Source organism: Hakea prostrata, chromosome 7 (assembly GCF_041222555.1).
Source record: "Hakea prostrata isolate BN-2017 chromosome 7, UWA_Hpros_2, whole genome shotgun sequence".
Classification (NCBI taxonomy): domain Eukaryota; kingdom Viridiplantae; phylum Streptophyta; class Magnoliopsida; order Proteales; family Proteaceae; genus Hakea; species Hakea prostrata.
The window spans coordinates 8,294,058-8,301,110 of NC_142606.1; positions in this window are offsets into that span (position 1 = coordinate 8,294,058).

The following is a 7,053-nucleotide window of genomic DNA, read 5'->3' on the forward strand; positions in this document are numbered from 1 at the left end:
GTTACTGATGAAGGGCACTGGTTATTTATTAGAAGAAAAAAAAAAGATACATGGTAGAGTCCCTGACAATCTCAAATTTCATGTTATGTATAATTGGGGATCTTTTATACTTGAAGACTTCAACCAATCATCCTTATCTTCGATCCAACAATAGCTTACTGTGGAGGAGATTCCAGATTTACAGAGCCTGATTGTTTCCCATAGCTCTTGGCTTTTTATGTGAGCATCAGATTTGGGTTTTCTTGGTATCACTTCTATCGGTAGTGTTTCTTTTGTTTCTATAAAACATCTTGAACATGTTATTACAAAAACATTCAGGGATTGCTTTTGTTTCGTTTGCTTTTAATGAACAGAAGAACAAGCTAGAGAACAAAAAAAATGCCATCAACATTTTAAAATAACTTTACCGAACGCACTATCAATGAACCTTCATCTTTTGGTCTAGTTTAAGTATCTTAACTAGATACAATGGTTGATGTATAGTGAACTTGGCAATTTTGCATGTCACATCCAACTATTTTTCTTTCACCCTAGAAGTCTAGGTTCGAAGAAAACTAGAGAGCGAAGGGAAACTAAGATACAAATAAATAGAAACCCACTAACCTAGCCATAATTTCAATTGAATGATCTATGGCTATCACCTTCATACTTTCTTAGAGTGAACCAACGAAACTTTTTTCAATTTACACTCTTAAACAAGCCTGAGAGAAACCTTTCAACTCTACATTCATAAATAAAATAAGAGAATTTTAGTAAATAGAGCCTAAATATTAGAGAGTGATATTAGAAATTTGCTCTTATAACAATTCAATATAATATATCCACTTTGAATTTGTTTTCAACTTTACATTCGTTTTCTTTTACTAGTGCACTATCAATTTTTTGTGATAGAATAGATTTGTAGTCAACACATAGAGAGATATTTCTGCAAGTTTACCTTTATTCAACATACATAAAATGGTATTGTTCTTGGTTGCCATTTCCTTTTCTGGTTCAAAATAAATATTCAATATTTTTTATACATATTTTTCTTACACTTATGGAATAAACATACACGACTGGATGAAATGTATACAACGATTAAGCTGTGCTATTGCAACCTGATCCTTATGGGTTTGACACTTGGACTTACACACAGTGACAATATTGATTTTTCATTTTTTTATCTTCACACTTACAGAATGAAACTTGGAAAGAGCTTCTCTTGTGAAGCATCTCCCAATGCTTAGTTGTTAATTGAATGACCAACACCTGGACTGTGACCTGGATCTGTGGGACGAAAGCCATCAATATTTGTCACCTTGTTAGTTCCCTCCTGATCATGGAAATCACTGCTACCCTCTGTCAATTTGCCTGCTGTTGATGAAGTGCTTCCATGGTTGTTTAAGCTTTTCTTGATGGGTTCCTCTTCTTTCCCATGCTTAATCTGTCTAATCCCCTCACTGAAGCAAATTTCATGAGAGAAGATCAATAACAGAAACAGAAAAACAGTAGTGCCACAGATGATCTTCTGGGCCATTAGGAGAGAAGATATGAATGTCAGTTGCAGAGTGCACTCTGAGGGTATTGAGTGTGGGAAGAGAGAGTGACAGAGAGAGCTAGGTACTCTTACAGTCTTGATTACCTTCTCTATTTAAAGAGTAAAAGAAATATTTAAAAACTCTTTTCCTGTATCATGTTAAGGTGTTATGGTGGAGAGAACAACTGATCATAGGTTCTATCTATTAATTAAAAATTAGTTACAACCGAAACAGAGAATTTGCATTTGAATTATGGCTGCCTTTCAAGCTGAATTCAAAGTTCAACCATGCATGCTGATTATAGAAAACCTTCTTAGGGGGCCCAAAATAAACACTGACCACAGAAACAGGGGATTCCTCTGTTGATGGACAGAACTAATTAAGCACAAGAAAGTAGCTTGAGATCTTCCACTTGTTTGGGGAAGGAGAGTGATGATTATATGAACTTATTAGTCAAATTTGCCTGTCAAATGTGATCCTTTTGGGAATATTTCTTCATTTTGATCATATGAAGTTGGTTGGCATGTCAGAGCTAGAAGCCTAGAACGAATACGGAAAGAATATTCCAATAATGATAGATTTAACATCATTAGTCTGAATATGGTCAAGATCCCTTCTCATAATTACATTTCTTAATTTGTTAAGGTCCCCAGAGGCTCTCCTCGGTCAAGTTGTGTTGACCAGTAAGAACCAATGTTAGTATTAATAATATTATTATTGTTGTTGCTTAAGAGAGATGTCATTACATCTCCTTCTCAGCCATGCACAACTGGTATTGAAGGATCCTAACCAACCTGTTGATCTCCATTAAAAGATCTTTGGATCTAAATTAGGCTTTCGATCACCTCCACCAAGTATGGGTGGTTATATGTTTAAATTCTCCTATTTTTCCCTTTTTCCATATTTTTTTTACTTTTTTTTATTTTTTTTTTTTTTTTTTTTTAATATAGTAAGAAGGAAAAAAAGAGAGGAGATAAAAAAAAAACCAACAAATTTTTTTATTTTTTTTTTTTTTTTTTTTTTCTACAAGAAAAGAATTTTTTTTTTTATTTTTTTTTTTCTGTCCCCTTCTTTTTTTTTTTTAAAGGGACCACCCCAACTTTTACACCACACACCTTTTTTATTTGTGTATGGGGGGGAAAACTTTTCCCCAATTTTTTTGGGTATTTTTTGGGGTTATCTGGTAATCTTGTATTTAGTGATTGAACCGAACCGGTTTGTTTTGGTTCATGTGGTTCAAGTCTTATTATAAGGCTGGGGTTTTTGGTTCGCACGAGTAAGATGTAACTCAGTTTTCTGATTTTCATTTGCTCTCTGCTACGGGTTCTTGAAACATCTCTTGAGGGTTTCGTTCATGGCTTCCATCTTCGATCTTCTGTACCTGTGGTTCTAAGTGGTTGTTGATCATGGAAAGATAGGGCTTCTGATCGTGTGAGCAAGGCGATCGTTCGATGGTCATATGAGAACCAGATACGTTGTATTACAGGTTATATGTTCCTTGCTGTTCTTCTTCTTTAGTTTGTAATCACCCAAACCTATAGTGGATTGGATTCACACTAGAGTCCCGGAGACGTAGGCTTTACAGCCGAACTCCGTCATCAGTTGTTGTCTTCTCTGTTCTCTGTTTCGTTTTTACCCTTGTATGATTGGTCCGAAACGATTAGGGCATGAGGTTTTTTTGACCTTGCGATCACAGATTGGCATCAGAGCTAAGTTAATCATGGTCCCTGCTTCGTTTTAGGTTTTGTGAAATCAAGTAAACCCTAAATTGTGAAGATAGTCTATACGGTTAAGATTGTAACATGTTATTCTAAATTCTTTTTAATTTCTTTCGCTGCTGACATTTTCTGTTATATGAATTATTATGTTGTTTGTATAATTTCCATTCAAGTTCTGTCATAGGTATGAACGTATGAAATTGATTCTCATCTCATATGTTTGGTATGTGATATGACTCTGATTCGGGTTATATAAATCTCTGTTATATTTTCATATAATTGTTTGTTTGCTCTGTTAAGTGTTTAGAATCTGTTAAGGAAACAATCTGAGTATAGATATATGATTCTGATATGTCTTTGGCTGTAATTAATCTCATTCAATCTTGAATTTCTCATTATAATATATGCTGTCTAATTTTCTTGTGTTAGTATTGATCTAATACTTGGTATGTATTGATCTGTGGTGTTAACATCTGATTATTAGGCTGCTGTTTTTATAATTTGTATAAACTGAGACTATTCTTTTTTGTGATTAATTAATATTGATTATTTAACACTTTGTTAGAATAATCTTCATTTTTCAGAATTGATTAATCAGTATTGTGAATTGAATTCTTATATATCTTGATTAGTGTTTTGGACCGGGTTCAAAGTGGAGCCCAGAAAGGGTTTAAGTCTACCAGGGGAGGATACTCCTCCCAGTGTGGTTAGTGTTATAACCACAGGCTCTAGTAGAGCTGTAGGACTAGGGAGGGACCCTAGTTACCTAAGTTTGGATACTCCTATGGGGAGTTCCAGGGTAGACATTGAGAAGTTCGATGGGGCTGGGGACTTTGGGATTTGGAAGAGGAAGGTTCGAGCCTTAATGGCTCAACGAAGCTCCTAAGATCTATTGATGACCCGGATGCTTTCTTTGAAAGTATTGATCCGGTCTTGAGGATGAAGTGATGGAGAATGCAATTGGATGCATGCTCGGAATATCACGAGATGGGGTCATCGGTGTGTCTTGATGATGAAGACAACACCCCTATAAAAGTCTGGAACAAGCTTGAGCGGATATACCGGAAGAAGAATCTAGGTAACAAAATTTATTTGAAGGAGAGGTTGTATGGGTTTAAGATGGACCCTACAACTACCCTTGACAAGAACCTAGATATATTTAAGAAGCTTATTCAAGACTTAGCCAATACGGTGAAAAAGACTAAATTGGAAAATCGGGACTTGTCTATTATCCTATTAAATTCATTACATAATGATTATCTTGTTGTGAAGAACTCAATCAAATATGCATGTCAAAACATTTCCCTAGAACAATTGATTGATGCCTTAAAGAATAGGGAGTCCGAACTATTGGCTTCGGTAAGACTAAGGGCGATGGGGAAAACCTTGTTTGTAAAGGGCAAGGGCTCTTACAAACAAGGGAGACCAAAAGGAAAAGGGAAAGTTGTTGAAAGCCATGAGTCTAACAATAAGAATAATAATGGGAACAACAAGTCTGAAACAAACCTCAAGAGATGCTTCTTTTGCAAGAAAGTAGGACATTTTAAGAAAAACTGTTTTGCTTATAAGAGAAAGATGAAGGAATTGGAGAATACCCATTCGATATGCTGGACCCAAGAATGGTCAAGCCAATGTCTATGAAGACATCAGTGAGGTGCTTACCATTTCTGAGGTTAGTAGGCAAGAAGGATGGATTTTAGATTCAGGTTGTACATATCACATGTGTCCACACTTACACTGGTTTACACACTTGTCTGAGTTGAATAATGCCAAAGTTATGATGGGTAATGATGATTTATGTGATGTAGTTGGTATTGGTTCTGTTGAATTGTTAAATCACAATAAATCTGTTTTTACATTACATGATGTTAGATACATACCTGACTTAAAGAGAAACTTGATTTCAATTAGTAGCCTTGATAGTGCTGGATTTGTAACTTGTATCTCTGGGGGTAGTCTGCCTGTATCTAAGGGATCTCATGTATGTTTAAAGGGCATTTCTCGATCTGGTTTGTATGTTTTTGATGGTAGTACATTCCTTAATAATATCTCCAATACTTGTTGTCTGTCAAGTGAATCAAATATCACTAGTGTGTGGCATGCTAGGCTAGGACACATAAGCAATAAAGGAATGCAAGCTCTAAGTAAACAAGGCCTGTTTGGCAAGGATGTCATTGATAACTTAGAGTTTTGTGAGTCATGTGTCTTAGGTAAGCAGACCGGTTAAGCTTTGGAGCTGGGTCTCACTTATCCGGGGATATATTAGAGTATGTACATGCTGATTTGTGGGGACTGCTTGATCTTGTCTTATGGTAGAAATTCTTATTTCTTATCCCTTGTTGATGACTACTCAAGGAAGGTGTGGATCTTCTTATTGAAGACCAAGGATGAAACTTTTGAAAAGTTCAAGTATTGGGTTGCTTTGGTAGAAAACTTGAGTGATAAGAAAGTCAAAACATTAAGGACTGACAATGGATTAGAATTTGTTAATGAAATGTTTAATGGATTTTGTAATGATAAAGGGATTCAAAGGCATAGGACTGTTAAATACACCCCTCGGCAAAATGGTATTCTGAAAGAATGAATAGGACAATTTTAAACAAGACTAGATGTATGCTCATCAGTTCAGGGGTACCTAAGGGTTTCTGGGGTGAAGCTGTTACAACATCTGTTCACCTAATCAATAGGAGTCCCTCTGTTACCTTAGGGTTTAAAACCCCTGAGGAAATGTGGTGGGGTAAACCTCCCAGTCTTAGTTACCTCAGGGTATTTGGGTGTGAATCCTTTGCTCATCAGAGTATTGGAAAATTAGAACCCAGGAGTAAAAAGAGCATCTTTCTAGGTTATCCTGAGGGGGTGAAAGGATACAAGCTATGGGATAGGACTGTGCCTGGTGTTAAGACCTTTATTAGTAGGGATGTTCTCTTTAGGGAGAGTGTGTTCCCTTGTCTTTCCATTGACAATACCAACTTGAATCCACTTGATCAAAGAATGACAGACTTCACTCAATTTGATTTAGGGCGGCTGATGTTTTCTTAAGTCCTGCTCAGACTCTTGATTTTAGTATACCAAAAGTACCCTTGACTTCCCCTCAACCTAGCTCTGGTAATAAAGAGTCTGAGGTTGTAGTTTCTGAGAGTGAGAGTGGGCCATTGCCCTCTCCTGAGTCTTCTACTGGTAAGGTGGAAGAAGTTCCTGATCTGAGTAGTTACCAATTGGCCAGGGATAGAACTAGGAGAATGATTAGGCCACCTAGAAGGTTTGTAGCCAACTTTGCACATGAGACTGATATTTCTGTCTCTGATATTGGGTTAGAAGAACCTAATTCCTATGAAGAAGCTTTGGGTTCCAAAGATAAAGATTTATGGGTTCAAGCCATTAATGATGAATTAGATTCATTAAATAAGAACCAGGTTTGGGAATTAGTTCAAGCCCAAGGATCAAAGGTTATTACCTTGTAAGTGGATATTTAAAATCAAAGATGATGGAATTGATAATTCCAAAAGATATAAGGCGGACTTGTTGCAAAAGGTTTTGTTCAAAGAGAAGGGGTGGATTATGATGAAATATTCTCTCCGGTTGCCAAGTATAAGACTATAAGGTTGTTGTTGTCCCTTGTTGCTCAGAACAAAATGACAATAGAGCAATTGGACGTGAAACGCCTTTCTTCATGGCAATTTAGAAGAAAGGATATATATGCAACTACCTTTAGGCATCTCGGCAGTGGAGATGAATCACAAGCTTGCTTGTTGAAGAAATCTCTTATGGACTTAAACAGGCTCCTAGGCAATGGAATAAACGTTTTGATTCATTTG